Source organism: Pongo abelii, chromosome 4 (genome assembly GCF_028885655.2).
Source record: "Pongo abelii isolate AG06213 chromosome 4, NHGRI_mPonAbe1-v2.0_pri, whole genome shotgun sequence".
Taxonomy (NCBI): Eukaryota; Metazoa; Chordata; class Mammalia; order Primates; family Hominidae; genus Pongo; species Pongo abelii.
The window spans coordinates 10,952,938-10,977,218 of NC_071989.2; the positions used below are offsets into that span (position 1 = coordinate 10,952,938).

The following is a 24,281-nucleotide window of genomic DNA, read 5'->3' on the forward strand; positions in this document are numbered from 1 at the left end:
CAGCACCTCTGAGTCTGCAAGAGCCACAGCATTACTGGGTGTGGGATGCCTCCTAATGCAAATAGGGCTGCAATGACCAAAAAATAGATTTAAACACCCAAGTCACTTCAAATATCTGGAATGCCTTCCCAAGAAGGACAAGTACAAATAAGTCCAGACTGCAAAGGCTACAATAAATACTTAACTCTTCAATGTCCAGACACCAGTGAACACCCACAAGCATCAAGACTATCCAGGAAAACATGACCTTACCAAATGAACTAAATAGTTACCAGGAACCAATCTCAGAGAGACAGATATCTTACCTTTCAAACAGAGAATTTAAAATAGCTGTTTTGAGGAAACGCAAAGAAATTCAAGATAGCACAGGGAAGGAATTCGGAATTCTATTACATTAAATTTAACAAAGAGATGGAAATAATTAAAAAGAATCAAGCAGAAATTTTGGAGTTGAGAAATGCAATTGCAACACTGAAGACTGCATCACAGTCTTTTACAAGTGGAATTGATCAAGTAGAAGAAAAACTGAGTAAGCTTGAAGGCAGGCTACTTGAAAATACACAGTCAGAGAAGACAAAAGAAAAGATAATTTAAAAAATATAGCATGCTAACAAGATTTAGAAAATAGGCTCAAAGGGGCAAATCTAAGAGTTTTGGCCTTAAAGAGGAGGTACAGAGAGAGATAGGGGTAGAAACTTTATTCAAAGGGATAATAACAGAGAACTCCCCAAACTTAGAGAAAGATATCAATATTCAAGTACAAGACGGTTATAGAATGCCAAGCAGGTTTAACCCAAAGAAGACTCACTCAAGACACTTAATAATCAAACTCCCAGAGGTCAAGGATAAAGAAAGGATCTTAAAAGCATCAAGAGAAAAGAAATAAATAACATATAATTGAGCTCTAATATGTCTGGTAGCAGACTTTTCAGTGGAAATCTGACAGGCCAAGAGAGAGTGACATGACACATTTAAAGTGCTGAAGGAAAAAACCTTTAAACTTAGAATAGCATATCTGGCAAAAAAAAAAAAAAAAAAAAATCCCTCAAACGTGAAGGAGAAATAAAGACTTTCCCAGACAAACAAAAGCTGAGGTATTTCATCAACACCAGACCTGTCCTACAAAAAATTCTATGGAGAGTTCTTCAATTAGAAAGAAAAGAACATTAATGAGCAACATGAAATCATCTGAAGGTATAAAACTCACTGGTAATAGTAAGTACACAGAAAAACACATAATATTCTAACATTGTAATTGGGGTGTGTAAACCACTTATATCTTGAGTAGAAAGACTCAAAGATGAACTGATAAAAAACAATAACTACCACAACTTTTCAAGGCATAGTACAATAAGATTTAAATAGAAACAATAAAAAGTTAAAAAGTGGAGGGACAAAGTTAAAGTGTAGAGTTTTTATTAGTTTTCTCTTTGCTTGTTTGTTAGTTTCTTTGCTTATGAGGTCAGTGTTAAGTTGTCCTCAGCTTAAAATAATGAGTTATAAGATATTATTTGTAAGCATTATGGTAACTTCAAATAAAAAATAGACAACAAACATACCAAAAATAAAAGCAAGGAATTAAAACCTACCACCAGGAAAAATCACCTTTACTAAAAGAAAGACAGGAAGCAAGGATAGAAGGAAGAGAAGACCACAAAACAACCAGAAAACATCAAAATGGCAGGAGTAAGTCCTTACTTATCAATAATAACACTAAATGTGAATGGACTAAACTCTCCAATCAAAATACAAGGTAGCTGAATGGATTAAAAAAAAAAAGACCCAATAATCTGTTGCCTACAAGAAGCACACTTCACCTATAAAGACACAAATAGACTGAAAATAAAGGGATGAAAAAGATATTCCATGCTAATGGAAACCAAGAAAATAGTTAAAGAGAAGTAGCTATATTTATAACAGATGAAATAGATTTCAAGGGAAAAAAAGACAAAAAAGGTCATTATATAGTAATAAAGGAGTCAATTCAGCTGGTAGATGTAACAACTATAAATATATATGTACTCAGCACTGAAGCACTCATATATAAAGCAAATATTATTAGAACTAAGGAGATAAATCCCAATAAAATCATAACTGGAGACTTCAACACCCTACTTTCAGCATTGGATTGATCCTCCAGACAGAAAATCAACAAAGAAACATTAGACTTAATCTGCACTATAGACCAAATGAACCTAATAGGTATTTACAGAACATTTCATCCAACGGTTGCAGTATACACTTTCTTCTCCTCACTACTTGGATCATTCACAAGGTTAGGCCACTGTATTAGTTCATTTTCACACTGCTGATAAAGGCATAACTGAGACTAGGCAATTTACAAAAGAAAGAGGTTTATTGGACTTACATTTCCACATGGCTAGGGAGGCCTCTTAATCATGGTGGAAGGCAAGGAGGAGCAAGTCACATCCTACATGGATGGCCGCAGGCAAAGAGAGAGCTTGTGCAGAAAAACTCCTGTTTTTAAAACCATCAGATCTCATGAGACCTATTCACTATCATGAGAACAGCACTGGAAAGACCCACCTCCATAATTCAATAATCTCCCATGGGTCCTTCCCACAACACGTGGGAATTATGGGAGCTACAAGATGAGATTTGGGTGGGGACACAGAGCAAAATCATATCATTCCACCCTTGGACCCTCCCAAATCTCATATCGTCACATTTCAAGACGAATCATGCCCTTCCAACAGTCCCTCAAAGTCTTAACTCATTTCAGCATTAACTCAAAAGTCCACAGTCCAAAGTCTCATCCAAGACAAGGCATGTTCTTTCTGCATGTGAGCCTGAAAATCAAAAGCAAATTAGTTACTTCCTAGATACAATGTGGGTATAGGCATTGGGTAAATACAGCCATTCCAAATGAGAGAAATCAGCCAAAACAAAGGGACTACAGGCCCTATTCAAGTCCAAAATCCAGCGAGGCAGTCAAATCTTAAAGCTTCAAAATGATCTCCTTTGACTCCATGTCTCATATCCAGTTCACACTGATGCAAGAGGTAGGTTCCCATGGTCTTGGGCAGCTCCGCCCCTGTGGCTCTGCAGGATACACCTCCCTCCCAGCTGCTTTCATGGGCTGGTGTTGGGTGCCTGTGGCTTTTCCAGGCAAACGGTGCAAGCTGTTAGTGGATCTACCATTCTGGGGTTTGGAGGATGGTGGTCCTCTTCTCACAGCTCCACTAAGCAGTGCCCCAGTAGAGACTCTGTGTGGGGACTCTGACCCCACATTTCCCTTCCACATTGCCCTAGCAGAGTTTATCCATGAGGGCCTCATCCCTGCAGCAAACTTCTCCCTGGGCATCCAGGCATTTCCATACATCTTCTGAAATCTAGGCAGAGGTTCCCAAACCCCAAGTTTTGGCTTCTGTGCACTTGCAGGCTCAACACCACATGGAAGCTGCCAAGGCTTGGGGCTTGCACTCTCTGAAGCCATGGCCCAAGCTCTATGTTGGCCCCTTTCAGCCATTGCTGGAGCAACTAGGACACAGGGCAGCAAGTCCCTAGGCTGCACAAATCTCGGGGACCCTGGGCCCAGCCCATGAAACGATTTTCTCCTAGGCCTCTGAGCCTGTGATGGGAGGGGCTAATGTAAAGACCTCTGACATGCCCTGGAGACATTTTCCCCTTTGTCTTGGGGATTAACACGTGGCTCCTGTTACTTATGCAAATTTCTGCAGCCTGCTTGAATTTCTCCTCAGAAAATGGGTTTTTCATTTCTACCACATTGTCAGGCTGCAAATCTTCTGAACTTTTATGCTCTGCTTCCCTTATAAAACTGAATGCTGTTAACAGCACCCAAGTCACCTCTTGAATGCTTTGCTGTTTAGAAATTTTTTTTGCAAGATACCCTAAATCATCTCTCTCAAGTTCAAAGTTCCACAAATTTCTAGGGCAGGAGCAAAATGCTGCCAGTCAGTTTGCTAAAACATAACAAGAATCACCTTTGCTCCAGTTCCCAACAAGTTCCTCATCTCCATCTGAGACCACCTCAGCCTGGACCTTATTGTCCATATTACTATCAGGTTTTTGGTCAGAGCCATTCAACAAGTCTCTAGGAAGTTCCAAACTCTCCCATATCTTCCTCTCTTCTTCTGAGACCTTCAAACTGTTCCAGCCTCTGCCTGTTACCCAGTTCCAAAGTTGCTTCCATATTTTCAGTTACCTTTTCAGCAATGCCCTACTCTACTGGTACCAATTTAGTGTATTAGCCTATTTTCACCTGCTGATAAAAACATACCTGATACTGGGCAATCTGAAAAAGAAAGAGGTTTATTGGACTTACAGTTCCACATGGCTGGGCACGCCTCACAATCATGGCAGAAGACAAGGAGGAGCAAGTCACATCTTACATGGATGGCAGCAGGCAAAGAGAGAGCATGTACAGAGAAACTCCTGGCTTTAAAACCATCAGACCTCATGAGACCCATTCACTATCATGAGAACAGAACTGGAAAGATCCACCTCCATAATTCAATCATCTCCCCCGGGGTCCCTCCCACAATACGTGGGAATTATGGGAGCTACAAGATGAGATTTTGGTGGGGACACAGAGCCAAACCATATCAGCCACAAAACATGTCTTAAAACATTCAAACAAATCAAAGTTACATCAGACATCTTCTCAGACAATGGAATAAAATTGTCTGACAATTCTCAGACAATGGAATAAAACTAGAAATTACTAAGAAAAGAAATTTTGGAAACTATACAAACACATGGAAATTAAACACTGTACTGCTGAATGACCAGTATGTCAATGAAGAAACTAGAAGGAAATCGAAAAAATTTTCTTGAAACAAATGTTAATGGGAACACAATATACCAAAACCTATGGGATAAAGCAAAAGCAGTACTAAGAGGAACGTTTATAGGTATAAGCACCTACATCAAAAAGTAGAAATACTTTAAATAATCAACCTAATAGTGCATCTTTAAGAACTAAAAAAGCAAGAGCAAACCAAACCCAAAATTAGTAGAAGAAATAATAAAGATTAAAGCAGGAATAAATGAAATGAAGAAAATACAAAAGATCAATGAAATAAAAAGTTGGTTTTGAAAACATAAACAAAATGGACAAAACTTTAGCCAGACTAAGAAAAATGGAGAGCAGACCCAATAAATAAAATCAGAGAAGAAAAGGGAGACACTTCAACTGATACTGCAGAAACTTCAGGATTATTAGAAGCTACTATGAGCAACTATATCCCAATAAATTGGAAAACCTACAAGAAGTAGATAAATTCCTAGACACATAAAATCTCCCAAGATTAAACTATGAAGAAATCCAAAACCTGAACAGACCAATAACAAATAACAAGATTTAAGCTGTAATACAAATTCTGCCAGCCAAGAAAAGCCTGGGGTGTGATGGCTTCACTGCTGAATTTTATCAACATTTAAAAAAGAACTAATATGAATCCTACTCAAACTATTTCACAAAATAGAGGGAACACTTTCCAACTCACTCTATGAGGCCAGTATTACCCTGATACCAAAACCAGAAAAAGACACATAAAAAAAGAAAACTACAGACCAATATCCCCAATGAACATTGATGCAAAAATCCTCTACAAAATACTAGCAAACTGAGTTCAACAACACATTTAAAAGATCATTCATCATGACCAAGTGGGATTTATTCCAAGGAAGCAAGGATGGTTTAACATATGCAAATCAATGTGATACATCATATCAACAGAATGAAGGACAAAAACCATATAATTATTTCAATTGATGCTGAAAAAGCATTTCATAAAATTTAACATCCCTTTGCAATAAAAAACCCTGTGAGGGAATACGTGTCAACACAGTAAAGGCCATATATGACCACATATGACAGACCCACAGCTAGTATCATATTAAATGGGGAAGAACTGAAAGCCTTTTCCCTAAGATCTGGAGCATGACAAGGATGACCACTTTCACCACTGTTATTTGATATAGTACTGGAAATCCAAACTAGAGTGATTAGATAAGAGAAAGAAATAAAGGGCATCCAAATTGGAAAGGAAGGAGTGAAATTATCCTTGTTTGCAGATGATATAATATTACATTTGGAAAAACTTAAAGACTCCACCAAAAACTGTTAGAACTGATAAAACAAATTTGGTAAAGTTGCACGATACAAAATCAACATACAAAAATCAGTAGCATTTTTATATGCCAACAGCAAACGGTCTGAGAAAGAAATCAAGAAAGTAATCTCATTTATACCATTTACAATAGCTACAAATAAAACACTTGAAAATTACCTTAACAAAAGATGTGAAAGATCTCTACAATCAAAAGTATAAAACATTGATGAAAGAAATTGAAGAGGACACAAAAAAAGAAAGATATTCTACATTCATGAATTGGAAGAATCAATATTGTTAAAATGTCCATACTGCCTAAAGCAATCTACAGATTCAACGTAATCCCTTTTAAAATACCCCATTCTTCACAGAAATAGAAAAAACAATTCTAAAATTCCTAAAATTTATATTGAACGCAAAAGACCCAGAATAATCAAAGCTATCCTGAGAAAAAAAGAACAAAACTGGAGGAATCACATTACCTGACTCCAAATTATACTACAAATCTGTAGTAACCAAAACAGCATGGTCCTAGCATAAAAAACAAACACATATACCAATGAAACAGAATAGAGCACCCAGAAATAAATGCATACATGTACAATGAACTCATTTTTGACAAAGGTGCCAAGAACATACCTTGGGGAAAAGACAATCTTTTTAATAAATGGTGCTGGGAAAACTGTATATCCATATGCAGAAGAATGAAACTAGATCCCTATCTCTCACCATATACAAAAATCAAATCAAAATGGATTAAAGACTTAAATCTAAGACCTCACACCTGAAACTATTGAAAGAAAACTCTCGACTGGGCACAGTGGCTCACACCTGTAATCCCAGCAGTTTGGGAGGCTGAGGTGGGCAGATCATGAGGTCAGGAGATCGAGACCATCCTGGCTAACATGGTGAAACCCTGTCTCTACTAAAAATACAAAAAAATTAGCCTGGCATGGTGGCAGACGCCTGTAGTCCCAGCTACTCGGGAGGCTGAGGCAGGAGAATGGCGTGAACCCGGGAGGCAGAGCTTGCAGTGAGCTGAGATCGTGCCACTGCACTCCAGCCTGGGCGACAGAGCGAGACTCCGTCTCAAAAAGAAAAAAAAAAAAAGAAAACTCTCCCAGACATTGAACAAGGCAAACATTTCTTGAGTAATATCCCATAAGCCCAGGCAATCAAAGGAAAAAATGGACAAATGAGGATTATATCAAGTTAAAAGGCTTCTGCACAGCAAACAGCAAAGTGAAGAGACAACCCACAGAATGGGGGAAAATGTTTGCAAACTATCCATCCGACAAGGAATTAATAACCAGAATACATAAGGAATTCAAATAACACTACAGGAAAAAAGCTAATAATCTAATTTAAAAATAGTCAAAGGATCTAAATAGGCATTTCTCAAAAGAAGACATATAAATGGCAAACAGATACATGAAAAGGCGCTCAACATAACTGATCATTAAGAAACGCAAATCAAACTATAATGAAATATCATCTCACCTCAGTTAAAATGGCTTTTTATCTAAAAGATAGGCAATAACAAATGCTGGCAAGAATGTGGAGACAAGTGAAGCCTTGTGCAGTGTTGGTGGGAATGTTAATTACTATTAATACTACTTACTACCAATTAGTTACTTTTGTGGGTACAACAACTATGGAGAACAGTTTGAAGGTTCCTGAAAAAACTAAAAATTGAGTACTATATGATCCAGCAATCCCACTGCTGGGTATATACCCAAAAGTAAGAAAATCAGTATATTAAAGAGATTTCTGCACTCCTCTGTTAAGCAGCACTGCTCAAAATAGCCAAGATTTGAAAGCAATCTAAGTGTCCATCAACAGACAAATGGATAAAAAATGTGGTACATATACACAATGGGAGTACTAGTCAGTCATAATAAAGAATGAGATCCTGTTATTTGCAACAACATGGATGGAACTGGGGGTTGTTGTGAAATATGCCAGGCACAGAATTTTGCATGTTTTCACTTCTTTGTGGGAGCTAAAAATTAAAGCAGTTGACTCATGGAGGTAGAGTAGAACAATGGCTACCAGAAGTGGAGCATGAAAAGGGGGACGATTAATGTGTACAGAGATATAGTTAGATAGAATGAATAAGACCTAGTATTTGATAACACAGCAGGGTGACTACAGTCAGCAATAATTTATTGTACATTTAAAAATAACTAAAAGAGTATAACTGGATTTTTATAACACAAAGAAAGGATAAATGCTTGAGGTGATGGATACTCCACTTACCCTAATGTGATTATTATGCATTGTATGCCTGTATCAAAATATCTCATGACCCCATAACTATATACACCTGCTATGGTACCCAAGAAAATGAAAAATTTTAAAAACCCTCTTTATATTATATATAATGCCTAATATACAATATTCAATTATAAACTATACTGCAACATATAATTTAAAATATATATGACAAGATACTATATATAATATGTAACATATAATAGATACCCTCACATACATATTATATACATGTATATATGCCTATATAGCTCCTGGGTTCTGCTTCTTCGATTGAACCCTGATTGATACACATAGTAATTGGATACACATACTATTCAATAAATGGCTTTCTTCTGTTTCATTTTATTCCCCTCTTGTCACTCAATATTGCACAGCCACTTGCTTCTGGTTATTGCTCACAGCATCCTGCACCTGTTCCCTGTTTACATGAGTACTGCCGCAATCCTCACTAATTTGCAAGTCTGAAAGCATTTTGATGATGTAAATAACCTTTGAATGCAAGCTGTGTCTGAGAAAAACTTTCCCACGTATATAAGAATAGATTTACATCCACATTGGACTCAAATATCTACATGAAGATAAAGGCTTCCTTCTTCCTCATTTCCTGGATGACTCTTCATCCAACTTTTTAGGTCAAGACATCTTAGTCTGCTCAGGCTGCTATTACAAAATACTATAAACTCGTGACTTAATCAACAGATGTTTATTTCTTACCTTTTGGAAGCCAGAAGTCTAACAACAGGGTGCCAGCATGGTCAGTGTCTGTTGAGGGCCCTCTTCCTGGCTTTCAGAGAGCTGCCTTCTTACTGTGTCCTCGCATGATGCAGACAGTGTTCTGGTCTCTTCTTATTATTAGGACACTAAGCCCATCATGGGAGCCCTACCCTCATGACCTCATCTAAACCTAATTACCTCCCAAAGATCCCCCTCCAAATATCATCACAATAGGGTTTAAGGCTTCATTATATGAGTTTAAGGGGGGCACAAACATTCAGTTTATAACACAAGATAAGAAATAAATCCAATTAACCTATAAAGACTTCTGAAGGATTTAAGAATTTGCTCATTGTTGGCTGTGTTTGGAAGTTGGCTGCTGAAAGGTATACTCTGCACACTAGACATATATTGGGAGGAGTAGACTTGAGGAAGATGGTCTCCAGTTCCTCTACAGTGTTAAGGCTGATGTACATCACTCCTCCACCAGTATTTAGTTGTACATTGTCCCCATCATGTGCTAATTGTGAAGCTTCCTCAGCAAAGAGAAAACTACTGCAGCCAGGGACACTGGTGGAGAATATGCTGATGACTCAGAGTGAAGCATGGCAACTCTTAGAAAAATGACAACCGTATTCTCTGCTAGTGGAGGTACCCTCAAAGAGAAATGTCGTGTACAGCCCAATATATTACATTGTTAGTCTTAGATGTAGTGAGATGCATCAACATACTAAGAATATAAAACAAGTAGGTGGAATTATTGTTTTCACTCCAGGATCAGGAAAGGCATCTAAGCATCAAACACACTGGGATAAATTGCATATGGCAGTATGTCTCCTGGCTCTGAGTGATGCCCCTTCCTCCTGCTCACACAAACCTCCTTGGCCACAGTTGGTTGGACTCAGTATTGACACGTGACCCATACTGGGCCAGGTAGATTCTTTTTCCTGGGAACTTGGATTTTCACCAAGAAATACTATGTGTTACTTAAATGGCAACATATCAACATGGTATATTAGAATTATTTCAGGTGCAAGTGGCTGACATCCAGTCTAAGTGGCTTAAACAGAAGAGGATTTATTGACTCCATGACTGAAAATTCTAAACGTAAAACTCAGCAGAGGTTTAGATTGATCCAAAGATCTAAAAATTGCAACAGGACTAAGATTCTTTTTCCATTTCCTGACTGTTTCTTCTGGGTTGGTGCAATCTCAGATTGTGGTGTGAAGAAGGCTACAGAAGCTCCAGTTTACAACTCCCAAGTTTGAGTCCAAGGGGAAGAGTGCATCCTTCATTACCCAAAGTCCTAGCAAGAGTCTCTTTGAGTATCACTGACTCTGATTGAATCACATGCCTATAGCCGAACCACTCCCCATAGGTGGGAAAATGTGATGCTCTGACTGTGGCTCACCCAGAGCTAGAGGTAAAAGTCAAGGATTTAGAAAAATAGGGAAAGCAAAAGTAAGAGACAATCTCAAGCTACCAAATGTTCATTACCTCAATGTCTGGAGCCATGAGGCAGCCATGTTCCACCATGTAGACAGAGAAGCAGAGGAAGCTCTGACTAAAACGAGAGAAAAGACTGGCATAGACATTATAGGGTCCAAGGGGTAGGTTTCCCTTGGCCCCTGGAAGGTTCACTGAAAAATTAATTCACAAAAGAAAGATGAATAGGAGAAAAGGCATATATATTGACTTAATGTGTGTACATGGGACCCTTCAGAATGAGGCCCCCTTTAGGAGAAATTGTCCATTTTTATGTTTAGGTTCAACAAAGTATGAACAGCCATGTAGAAATACGATTGGAGAAAAAGGGTATGACCTAATGCGAATAGTCTGAGTGGGAAAACCCAACAAAGCCTGTCTGTCTAGAGTCTTCTCAGCCTCTCTCCACACTGTTTCTTCCTTCTGGGGATGGGGTAGGACCTTCTGTGGAATAGGCATCTTATGATCTACAGTCAGACAAGGTAGGTCAGATAATTTTCTTTATGGCCAGTTTTTATTCAGAACGGCAAAGGGAAAGCTAGTGTAATAACTTTAGGTTTTATGGATAGCTTTCAGGACAGGAGGCTGTGGTTTCTATGATTTGCCTTGGGGAAGAGGGATTCTAGTTCCTATGGCTAGCCTCCAGGGAAACTGAGTCTCAGAGACAGGGTGGTAGGAGGAGGTCAGAGAAAAACTTTGCTTCTGAGGCCTTCATGTTGGGGTATTGTTTTCTGAGCCCCAAAGCCATGCAGAAGGAACAAGAGACAGAAAACAGAAAGGGTATTTCCCAGGTCCCTGTGGTTTTACAGGGCATGTTTCCATCTCTTCCTGAGGCTTGATGCAAACCTGTTCTTAGGATCTGTGAGACTCCTCTGTGGCTTGACAGTATGTCCTCTTTTCCTCTCTTTTTGTTTTGTTCCTCTGAAGGTAACTTGCATTGGTTTCTATTACACACAGGCAGTGACATTAATCCTAGGAGCCCATCAGAGTCTTTACATAGCTCCGTGATGGGAAAACAAATGGAGCATATCCCAAGCCTAGGAATTGTCTGTCTTGGAAGGAAAAGTAACCATACTGTGTGCCAGAATGTGAGAGAGAATGCTGGACATTTGTTGTTTTTCCCACCAACATCTTCTCCTTGCCCCATGGGGATCCACTGCTCCACAATTCTCCAGGGATGCATTGTGGGTAAAACTGACTCCATGTTTAAGCCAATCAGCACGTTCCATACATCTGCCAGAGTGATTGACTTCCTGATGGTCAGATGATATGAATCCTGCCCATGACAGCTAAGAAGATTGAGTTCTCATGCTTTTGTTGGAACTGTCAGTGAAACATATTCTCCTTTCCTGTTGGTATGAATGTGAAAGGATCATGGGGCTGGAATTATGGCAGATAGTTTGTCAACACACGAGTCCTGTGCATGAACTGAACACCAGGAAAGCATAGTTGAGAAATTTAGACAGGAGCTCCAGCCCAGTGAAGTCATTTGAGCCCTAGATCAAGCTGTACCTGAAACTGGAGCTCTCTCTGGATTCTTTAGTTTTGTGAGTTAACAAATTCTTTTTTCTTTTCTTAATCTGATTTGAGTTAGAGTTTTGTCACTTGCAGCAGAAAGAATCATAACTAATACAGTTATGGGAAGTTATGTTTGAGGAAAGGTGTCAGGTAATCTATAAGATGGAGAGGCTGAACAATAAACAGAGCAGGTCGTAAAACTCCAGTAGGCACACTTGCTCCTTTTCTTGAAATCATAAAACACTGCAATTGATATGGCATATATCACACATTGCCTTGAACTGCAATTACAGTTTTTGTATGGTAGGTACAAATTTCACAACCATAAAACTCCGGTGTGCAGAAATGTAACTTTCTTTATCGTTTTGTAATTGAGCTTAATTTATCTCACAAACCCTCATTTCTGCTAATGGTAGGGAACTTAATCTTGCCAATTCCAGGCAATTCTGTCAGTCCTGGTTTAAAGCTCTGTATCTTTCAATTACTTTAGGATTCCAAGTTCCTCTACTCCTTTCGTTTTCCCTAGGGTGATCTGTGTTCTAGCAAACATGGCAAGGAGGCAAATGTCTGGTCTGGGAGTTGACCTCTGGCCAGTGGGCAACAGGCTGTAATTGGTCCAGGAGAGCCGGGCACTCATCCTTGTTGGCTCTGTCCCCACCCAGTTCTTAGCTCAGCTTCTGCAGATTCAGCCATGACTTTGTTTAGTTCCTAGCTTGGGCTGCCCACATAGTCCCTGGCCTCACATCATGGTCACCTCCCTACCAGGCACACCAGCCCTCAATTCTCAGCTCCCTTTGGCATTCGAATCCAACATTTGGGGACTTCTGGGTTTCCACATCCTGTCCGCCTAAATCAGCTCTGCTCCCATTTCTGCATTATAGGAACCAACTGTGATGGTTAATTTTATGTGACAACTTGATTGGGCCGAGGGACGTCCAGATATCTCACCAAACATTCTTTCTCCACAGTCTGTGAGGGTGTTTCCGGAAGAGATTAGCATTTGAATTGGTGGACTGAGCCAAGCAGATGGCCCTCTCCAATGTGGGTGCAGGCCACCCAATCTGTTGCAGGCCTGAGTAGAATAAAAAGGTAGAGGAAGGGAGGGTTCTTTCTCTGTGTCTCCTTCTGACTGCTTGAACTGGGAGTTTGATCTTCCATCCTCAGCACTCATGGTTCTCAGCCTTCAGACTTGAATTGGAAATCACAGCACCAGCTCTGCACTTCTCAGGCCTTGACCTATACCATTGACTCCTGGGTCTCTAGCTGTAGGTGGCATATAATGGGACTTCTCAGTCTCCACGATTGAATGAGTCAATACCGTATTATCTATCTATCTATCTGTCTGTCTATCTATCTATCTATCTATCATCTATCTATCTCTCTATCTATCTGTCAGTCATCTCTGTGTGTGTATATCCCCTATCTGTTTCTCTGGAGGGCCTGCCTAATATAATACACCACCATATGTGGCTCAGGAGGCAGCTTCCTCCTGGATATTCAGGCAAGTCAGTTCTGCTCTTGGACCCTCGAGCCCTCAAACCTGCTGGGTGTGATCTCAAGGGAGGGTGCAGGCCTCCCCCTCCTCTCACCTCGCTTACTTCCCTCCTATGAGATCTGCAGCTCCCACCCAGGAGGGCTATTGTCCTCACCATGTGCCATGGTTTGTTGAGCTCTTTGCTCTGGGACCCTCCCGGCTGGCTCTTGATGTTTCTTGAAATACAACCAAAGATCTTTTTCCTCTCACCTGTCTGGATTTTATAAATGAAAATCAAGGTCTTTAAGACCCTGTCTCAATTGCCAGAAATTCACTCCAAAGGTCCAAGTTCCAGAGTTTAAATACATGTACTTGCTACCTCATTGGGTCAGCTCTTCCCTGCTGCCACAGGCCTCAGCCTTGCAGTTTTGCTTTAGTGGAGGAAGCACCGCAGGGCAAAGAGACAAGGAAAAGAGTTCCAGAGAAGGAAAGCCACTTGGTACTATTTCACAACAGGATCTGGCTCAGTGAGCCACAGCTACTCCTCCAACCACAGAAGCGCCTCCAGTCTTGCTCCCCATGTGGGATGGCCATTGCTGTGGTGTTTGCATGTTGCTTGATACCTTTGTGGAGCCAAACTCCACCAACGCTACTGAGAAGTGCAGCTAGTAGAAGGAACTGTCCCTTCCAGCTTGACTGTGCTTTTTTTTAGGCCAGTTGGCCCCAGGTGGTCGTTGTTCTTTTAGCCTCTGAAAGTTGGCTTTAGTGTTTTATTTCAGTAGCTTCTTGTCAATAAACCAACACTGAGTTCCCTCAGTGTTGGGCCTAGGCTGTGGTGGCCCCTGTGGGACTCCTAATTCCTCCTCAGCACTGTGGGTTGAATGGTCCGCCATAAAGATATGTTGAAATTCTAGCCCCTGGTGGCAGTGAATGTGCCTTGTTTGGAAACAGTCTTTGCAGAAGTCATTAGTTAAGGATCAAGATGAGATCCAGCTGGATTAGGGTGTTACCTGCACTTAATGACTGGTGTCCTTATAAAAAAAGGAGAGGACACACAGAGACCCAGACTCACAGGGAGAAAGTCACGCAATGATGGAGGCAGAGCTGGCAGTGAGGCATCTACCAGCCAAGGGACACCAGGGACTGCTGGGAGCTGCCAGGAGCGAAGAGGCAGGGAGGATCCTTCCCGGAGCCTTTGGAGACGTGTGGCTCTCCTGACACTTTGACATTGGACTTCTGACCTCCAGAACTAACAGAGAATAAGTTTCTCTTGTTTTAAACAGAAATGTTTGTTTCTTTAGTGCGACTTTGTTCCAGCAGCCCCAGGAAACAGTCAGGAACCTCAATCCTGAACCATTTCTCTGCACTCAGTCCTAGGGTCAGATACTCTAAAGGCTTGAGACATTGCAGGGATCCAGAGGCTGCCAAATAGAGGGTGGACCCCTCCTAGGTCCCCTTTCCTGGGCTGGTGTCCCCAGCTGTTGTGAGTCTGGGCTGCTGACAGCTCAGACGGCTGTCCTCTTTAAGAAGTTTCCCCTGTGGAACGGGGGCTGCCTCACCCAGGAGGCTTCGTGGCACCCCTGGTGGGGTGGGCAGCCCACAGCCAATGACAGGCTGGCATGGGACAAAGGCTGCTCTCCTTGTGCAAATGGGATGCAGTTCCTTGTTCCTGAGCTCTCTGTGGGGTCAGGCTGAGGGTCCTGGCCACCCCTCCCCTCCAGTGGGTACAGTGCTCCATCCTCTCTGTGCCTCCGAGTCCTGGCTCAGGTTTGGCGTCTAGGGAGGCTGACCTATCATCATCAGATTGGAACTCCCTGAGGGTAGGGCCTATGTGCTTAGTGGCCCTCTCCTTTGCTGGGTAAGGCATGGCCTAAGGCAGGGATTCTTAATCTTTAATGTGCATGTGGAGAGTTTGTTTAAACGCCGCTTCCTGGGGGCGTTTAAACAGAGTCTCGTCCCGAGAACTGGCATTTCTAACCAGCTCCCAGGTGCTGCTGCTGCATTTTGAGACTTACTGGCCTAAGCTCTGTGGATTAATGGGATCTTGTCGGGTCGGGGCAGGCCTGACGGCTGAGAGGACAGGCACACCAGAGGTCCGCAGACATTTGTTTGCATGTGGGATTTTTGAAGCTGGGCAGAGAATGTAAGGAGTGCATGTGCTGGGTTGGGAGTTGGTAGGAGATGAAGAATCTGATGTGGTGTTTTCAAAGGTGGATTCCTGGGCCCAGTCTCCTGGCCTGTGTCTAAGCTCTTAGGAGTGAACAGTTGTGGGTAGAAGCCTAAGGAATTGTTTATCTGGAGATGTTTTTGAGACGGAGGGGTCCCAAAAGCCATTCCATTAGGCAGAAGAGGCAAAGCTTGACTAAGAGAAGAAAATTCTCACATGTGTGTGCCTGCACCTGTCACTGCATGTATGTGTGCATATGCAGTCATGTACATATGTGTGCCTGCATACATGCACCAGAGCACATGCGTGTGTGGCCTCAGGCTTGCTGAGTGCTTTCTCCTTTACTTGGGCAAGGCAGAGCCACCATCAGCTGCAGTGGCTTCCCACACAAAAGCTGAGATAGCCCCACCCTGACACACACGTGAGTCGTTTCTATTTGAATTCTTCCCTCTGTTGTGCAGCAATCTATTTTTGTACGAGAGCCCTGGACTCCTCATTTGTGGTTCCCAAAAATTTGGGGTTTGCTGTTTCCAGCCTTCCTCTCCTACAGCGCGGCCGCTCTGCCTGTGTTTCATCTCCCTCTGCCTTTGCCCTGCCGATGACACAGAGGGAAGCTTAGAATTCTCCCTGCTTTGCGGTTCTAGTCACTCTGTGATCAGTTGTTTTGTGGCTATAGTTACTCTACTTTGCAGAGAGGGGATTTGAATTCTTTGGACTCTTTGTTCACAAACAAACCAGGGCCAGAGCCACTGCCTCTTCCCCGCCTGCACAGTGCACTGCGCTGCCTGCCAGCAGGGGGCAGGGGTCCATCCTCGTTTCTATCAGATTCCCGGACACGCTGCAAGCTCTGGGGTCCGTCCCCGTGTGTGCCTTCCTCTTTTGTACAAGTTACAAAGGAGGTGCTTAGGTTAAGCGTCGACTTAATCGCATTCCTGTCCCTGGCACATCCCCATTAGCCCTCTGAGATGCTGCTCCCGCTACCTTTTCTGTAGTTTTGTCCTTCCTTGCGGCCCCCTGTCCGTGTCCCCATCCTCCATCGGTACCTACTGGAACATAATCAACAAGTGTTTGTACCTGCGGGAGATGGGAATGGAGCCCCACCTGGACCCCCTTGCCAGGTGGTGAACCTGACACTCTGCAGCCCTGAGCGTTGGCTGCAGACAGCTCATAGCTGCGGAGGCTGGGGATGGTGATGGCCACTCTTGCTGAAGGGAGCTGCCTGGCTGAGACTTTGCACACCGCTGGGTGGGGCGGGGGGAATCTCTGAGCCAGTGCTTGTCTGATAGAGGGGACAAAAGGCCAGTCCCTTGCCTCAAGGCGAAGTCCAAGCTGGGATGTGTCAGAGCTCCAGGGGATCTTTCTAGACTTTCTCCAAATCCTTGTTCTCGCTGAGCTGCAGCCGCGCCCTTTTCTGGGTCCCTTGCTTACCTCCCTTCTCCTGGAAGCTTCCCTCAGCGCATCACACACACCCAAATGCCATCTCAGACAGTGTCTCTGGGGACTTGCACGAAGATGGGATCTGTGTAGAATGTGTAGACTTGTGTGTGTGCACTTGTGCCCATGTGTGCTTAACACAGCCCGCCATGGACTGTGGATGCCTACTGGAATGGTGTCCTGGGCACTCATACTCTTCCCTTAAGCACCATCTGTCTGGGCTCTATCCCTGGCACTATCCATTCATCCAGCCCACTGCCTCTTCCCACCTATATGTATTCTGGAGGGTGCTACCACATCCTATGCAGCCACTTCTCTAGTGGTGACCACTTAGGTGGCCTCTTCCTCTACATCCTCAATGGGCATCCTTGTGCATGGACCCTTGGACTCATGTGACAGAATCTCCAGATGGTCCCTGGGAGTGGGTCTGAGTAATGGGCGTGTGCAAACTTAGCTTCACGGGGTCCTGCAGATTGCTTTCCAGGGCGCACTTACAGCCCGACAACAGCACAGAAGTGTCCAGTCCCCCGATATCCTCTCCTGCGGCAGGGAGGGGCCTGCCATCCCCTGTGTGCCATTCTGATGTGGGATTTTCATTTTGATTTTTTTCTGTTCATTGCTAGTGACTTTTAGCATCTCTGCATGTTGGGTGTTGGCACTTCCTCTTTTGCAAACCATCTACTAACTTTTTGTAAAAGATTTATTAATTTTAGATGCTCTGTTTATTCTAGACATGAATCCCTCGTTTTATACAACAGAAATATCTTCTCTGAGCGGGCTGTCTCTTTCCTTGTTGATGGCATCCTCTTTCAGCAGAAATCCTTCAGAGCTGCTGCCTTATGCTCTCATCGTTGTACAGAGGTTCCGATAAGACAGCTCATTTCTATTTCACCTGCCTTTTCTGCAGTCCTCCAGCCAGGACTCAGGTATGAGTCCACAGGGGGCTGTGTTAAAGGACACCAAGTTACAGAGACCATCTTCACACAAAATCATGCTTCCCTTTCGTCCCAACCCATAAACCTTACTTTTGCTCCCTGGCCTCGCTTCTGTGAGTGGGAGTGGTTTTTCTAGAGCTTTTCCATTTCTCATGCAGAGAGACCCCAGACGGGCCATCTCACTAAACCCTGGAGGTGCCGAGACTCACTTGAGCTGCACAGAAAACACATGTCAGCATGCCACGCGCATCCCCTGCCACAGTGTAAGCAACAGGAGTCTAATTCCTCCATAGCCTCTCTGGAGAGGAACTTTTCATCTTTGTGCGTCTCAATAGGTCCCCAGTCATGCATTGCTGCTCTTATAGTGAGCAAACAATACTCCAGAAAATGCCCAGATGCATACACAGTGCCGAGTAGCACAAGAAGGAAAGTTTTTATTTAGTGGGGTCCTCTGGGGACACCTGGTGGGCTGTCTCTGAGGGTTGGATGCACGGGTAGGTTGACTCTTTGAGGAAGAGAATTGAGGGGCTGGCTGTGGTTTCCCACATGAATGACTATGAGGGGTCTGCAGACTGGGATCCCAGGGTGGTGGGCACGGACAGCAGGGCTGGCGTTGCTGGCAAGACTGGCTCCCAGCCTGACAATTGCCTAGGCCTGGCTTCAGCAAGCTGCTTCTGCAAAGGGCCAGAGAGTAAATATTTTGGGTTTTGCTGGCCATATGGTCTCTGCTGCAGCTATCCAACTCTGCCAATGTAGTATACGAGCAGGAATGTGCACTGTGTGAATGAATGAATGTGCTGGGTTTCAATAAAACTTTATTTACAAAAACAGGCCAGATTTGATCTGTGGGTCACTGTTGGCTAACTGCCAGCCTATGCTGTTGCATACGCGTTTAGTGGAGCTGTGAGCTGATATTTTCACACGGTTCCAAAGTTTCAATGTTTGGATTGGTTCCATTCAATTCAATGTTTGGATTGGCTTGAATAAGGCTAAAATCACAAAAACTAAGATGTAGCAGATTTCTGATAATGTTTTCACTATAGTAATTATATCTGATATATAATGGAGTGCCCAGGGCAAGATTTAAAATGGGGAGGGGTATGCGCAGCTCACCAGGATGAAAGCAGTTTGTGTTTAAGCTTGCTCTGACCCACGGCCCCAGGGCCGGCTCTACTGCCACCAACTCAAATAAGACTTTTATTACAGGTTAGTCAGAGCACATAGAACAAATCAGCATTATCTTCAGTGCTCTGAATCAACACCAGTGTAAATGAGTTAGAGGAATGTCCTGGAGCTGAGGTCAGCGACTTTTGGCCCGTAGGTCGAATGCAGAACACTGCCTGTTTTTGTGAGTAAAGTTGTGTTGGAACACAGCTATTTTAGTCCACTCTTGTGTGCTGCAAGAACAAAATAACGGGGACTAGGTAATGTATAAAGAATAGAAATGTATTTCTCACCGTTCTGGAGGCTGGGGAGTCCAAGATGAACATGCCTGCATCTGGTGTCTGGTGATGGACTTCTTGTTGAGTGTCCCGTGTTGCAAGGTGGAAGGGCAAGAGGAACAAAGGCCGTGTCCTCACCCGGCTCTCCTTGCAGAAGTGTAAGCTGGCCAAATGCTCTCGGAAGCTTCTTTTATGAGGGTCTTAATCCCACCTAAGGAGGAGGAGCCCCCATAGCCTAATCATCTCTTAAAGGCCTCACCTCTGAATTCCTTCACATTGGCAACACCTGAATTTTGGAGGAGACACATTTGAATCGTAGCAAGCGCTGTGGCCAGTCATTTGTACGTTGCCTATGGCTGCCCTTGCAGGAGAACCTCAGAGCTGAGCAGTTGCAGCAGAGACTGTAAGGCCCTTGAAACCTAAAATGTTTGCTGCCTGGCCCTCTACAGAAACATTGGATGATCCCTGCACTAGAGCCCCAAAGGGGAAAAGAATTATCATTAAGATCTGCTGTCTCTCCTTTCTGATAGTGTGGTGTAGATTTAGCTGTGACTGAGAACCTGAAATAACAGTGACTGGTACGGCCCCTGCTGCACTCAGCGCTGTCTGTGGTGAACACCATCTGTGCCTCTCATTTTGCTGCCACCACTGTGGGGCTGCCACAGGCTCTGGTGCTCTGGTTGCCTGCAACTGTGGGGTGGCGGCTTACCAATGCACTAGGTAGAGAGCTGGGCAGCTATCCTGCCCATCGCTCACATCTTCTCTTCCTGTGGGTGCTGACTTGTGGAGGGAGATGTTTTCCTCAGCATGCATGAATCAGGATTCAACTCAGCTGTGAATAATGGAAAACCCAAATAACAATGATGTAAGCAAGATGGAATTAAAAAAAAAACTCATAGTGGTCTGGAAACTCCACAATTATCAGAGATTCCACTGTTTCTACTTCTCTCTCTCTCTCTTTTTGTATCCTTAGCATATGTTTTCTCTTCCCAAGTTTGCCTCATGGTAGCAAGATGGTTGCTGAAGATCAGTAGTCACACTTCTATCCCAGGTGGTATTTATTTTCAGGGCCACAGAAAGGAGGAGGGTACATAAGGGAAGTAGGGCACATCTATAAACACAGGCAGTTCCATTTAAAGAACTTTTCCGGAAGCTCCATCAACAACTTCTGCTTATATCTTGTTATAGATTAAATTGTGTCTGCCCCACCTGACCTAAAAAAGATATGTTGAGTCCTAAATCCCCAGTATCTCAGAATGTGACCTTATTTGGAAATAGGGTCATTGTAGATGTAATTAGTTAAGACGAGGTCATCCTGGTGTCAAGTGGGCTCCTGGTGCACTATGACTGGTGTCCTTGTAAGAAGATGGCATGTGAGGACAGAGACACAGAGGAAGAACACCACATGACAAGGGAGGCTGAGATTGGAATGATGCAGCTACAAGCCAAGGGACTCAACGACTGTCTGCAAACTGCAGAAGGCTAGCAAGTGTCAAGGAAGGATTTCCTTATGGGTTTCACAGGCAGCACAGCCCTGCCATCACCTTGATCTTGTACTTCTAGGCTCCAGAACTGTGAGACGATACAATTTAATTGTTTTAAGTCACTGCATTGTTATGGCAGCCCCAGGAATATATACATAACTCAATGGCTGGAGGTACCTGAAAGGGAGACTGAGAAATGTCATTTTTCTGGCCCATTTCCACTGTAGGGAAGAATTAGAGGACGGTCCTGGGGATGGCAGTGCAGCCTCTGCTACACATGCTCTGGAATGAGGCTTTAGTGGAAACTACTCATCTCTTGAGCGCTTCTCCAAAGTACCTTTCCCCTGAAAAACAGGTGGGGATGGTAGATTTTACTGTGGTGCTCTTCCATTTGGAAGAGAGTTTAGTTTTGTCTTCTACTAATTTGTGAGCTCTAGCTTCATTTCCAGACCTTCCTGATATCCACCCTGTTCCATAAAAGAAATATTGCTGACCTCATAATTCTTACGGCTTAAGTTCATGGCCCTCAGATAACTCTTGGTGGTGTGGGTGGGAGAAAGCTTCTGTCCCTGACTCTGGCAGCCAGCCTTGGCCACTGTCTTAGCTCCCTGTGGACACATCCAGACTACCTGAGGCCATTGACCTTCCTGCTATACCTCTTTTTCTCTTTGTGCATGTAATTCCTTTAAGGATTAAACCTTAGGAGATTTCCAAAATGTCACTAAGCTCTGCACTCCTAAGTTGTGAGGACAGCCTCTATAAGTAGGGCATCTAAGGTCATGGACAGGACCTTTTTGCAGTTAATCTTGACTAAAATGGCTAATAGAATGTGATGTCATCAACCTGTTGACATGAAATTAAGGCTTTCTTCTGTTCTTCAGCCCCATTTTCTCTTTTAGGTGGCTGTCTCTGGTCCTGCATGTCTGATCTCCAGCTAACTCCTGTCCTACCACCTTCTCGTTCCAGTTTGCTGCCCTAGTACCCTCTTGGTTTCTGATTATTATGGTGAATCCAAGGAGATGTAGAAATTCAAAGTGTGGTTGTTTGAATGAAGGAAGGACTTGGATTACCCACATTAGAATGAGATTTGAGTGATACCTACAAAGGAAAGTCTGCAGCTCCTAAGCTGTCCCTTCATTGTTCAGATTCATTGGAACATTTATTCTCTTTGATTCAATACGAAAAAAATGATAATTTAGTGCTAGCATGATACTCCAAATAACTGGGTACCAACCTGTTAGTTTCATGGAATTCTTCATGAGAGTAACAATTGTTTGTTTGTTTTTGTTTTTTTTTTTTGAGACAGAGTCTCGCTCTGTTGCCCAGGCGGAGTGCAGTGGCACGATCTCGGCTCACTGCAACCTCCACCACCTAGGTTCAAGTGATTCTTGTGCCTCAGCCTCCTGAGTAGCTGAGATTACAGGCGTGCATCACCACACTCGGCTGATTTTTGTATTCTTAGTAGAGATTGGGTTTCACCATGTTGGCCAGGCTGGTCTTGAACTGCTGGCCTCAAGGGATTCTCCCCACCTTGGCCTCCCAAAGTGCTTGGAATACACGCTTGAGCCACCACACCCAGCCATAACTTTTTTTTTTTCAACCCATAAGTTTTGCTGGTCTTAGGCATATTTATATGTCTTAGTCTGTTCAGGATGCTATAACAAAATATCATAGATGGGGTTGCTCTTAAGCAACAGAACTTTACTTCTTGCAGTTTTAGAGGCTGAGAAAGTCCAAGATCAAAGCGCTGGAAGGTTCAATGTCTGGCTAGGGCCTGTTTCCTGGTCTGTAGATGGTACCTTCTTTCTGCGTCCCACGTGTTCCGCACGGCGGAAGGACTGAGGGATCGCTATCAATCCTCTTTTATAAGGGCATTAATCCCATTCATGAGGGCTCCCAATCACCTCCCAAAGTCCCCACCTTTTAATACCATTATCTTGGGGGTGAAGATTTTAGCATATTAATTTTGGGGGACACAAACATTTGGACCATAGCATTACATCCACCTTTACTTTAAATGCATTAAAACTGGTAAGGGATATTAGCATGTCAGGACTCTTTCTTTCCAAAGCCACGTTGTTTTTTTCTTCCACTTTTCTAGGTTGTTGCAAACTGAATTGCTAGTGATTCTTCTCCCCAGCCCATCTCAGCAAAGAAAGTAAATTTATCCGTACAACAACAACCCAGGCCACTGGGTCGGCGTGGCAGCAGTGACCACCGGGGAAAGAACGAACCCGGGGCTTCTTAAGGTAGTTCTCGGCATAACCACCAGGGGGCACTGCTAAAGTGCTGTCTCCTGGTCCTGGGCCTCCTAAGTTGGGGATGATGTGGTTTGCTGTGTAATGAGCATCTCGGGCACACCTTGAGTGCAATTAGATTAAAATATATCAATTATCGGCTGTGTTCCAGGTGTTTTTCTGTGTCATCTCATTTAATTCCATTACTTGCCTGTGTGGGAGGTATTTCGAATTTCATTTTATAGGTTGGCAACTAAAGTTTTTGCTCATGAGCTATCTCACACCCTAGGTGCTTCTAAGAGGTGAAACAAGTTTTTTGTTTTTGAGACGGAATTTCGCTCTTTTGCCCAGGTTGGAGTGAAGTGGCGTGATCTCGGCTCACTGCGATCTCCGCCCCTCGGGTTCAAGTGATAAGTGATTCTCCTGCCTCAGCCTCCCAAGTAGCTGGGATTAAAGGTGCCTGCTACCACGCCCAGCTAATTTTTTTTTTTTTTTTTTTTTTTTGAGACTGAGACTCTGTCACCCAGGCTGGAGTGCAGTGGCGCGATCTCGGCTCACTGCAAGCTCCGCCTCCCAAGTTCACACCATTCTCCTGCCTCAGCCTCCCGAGTAGCTGGGACTACAGGCGCCCGCTGCTGGCTAGTTTTTTGGGGCTTTTTTTGTATTTTTAGTAGAAACGGGGTTTCACCGTGTTAACCAGGATGGTCTCGATCTCCTAACCTCGTGATCCGCCCGCCTGGGCCTCCCAAAGTGCTGGGATTACAGGCGTGAGCCACCGCGCCCGGCCTAATTTTTGTATTTTTAGTAGAGACGGGATTTCGCCACGTTGGCCAGGCTGGTCTTAAACTCCTGACCTCAAGTGATCCATCCGCCTTGGCCTCTCGAAGTGCTAGGATTACAGGCGTGAGCCACCGCGCCCGGCCTAATTTTTGTATTTTTAGTAGAGACAGGATTTCGCCATGTTGGCCAGGCTGGTCTTAAACTCCTGACCTCAAGTGATCCATCCGCCTTGGCCT

The 24,281-nt window shown here is 43.5% G+C and overlaps 1 long non-coding RNA gene across 1 annotated transcript; it reads left to right on the plus strand.

The window, feature by feature from the left end:
• The first annotated feature begins 11,834 nt into the window (after nt 1-11,834).
• Nucleotides 11,835-23,377, plus strand: LOC129059264 (uncharacterized). The gene is made up of 3 exons (XR_008525054.1): nt 11,835-12,121; nt 21,256-21,383; nt 23,130-23,377. It is a non-coding gene; the product is annotated as an uncharacterized LOC129059264 (long non-coding RNA).
• Nucleotides 23,378-24,281: the final 904 nt, after the last annotated feature.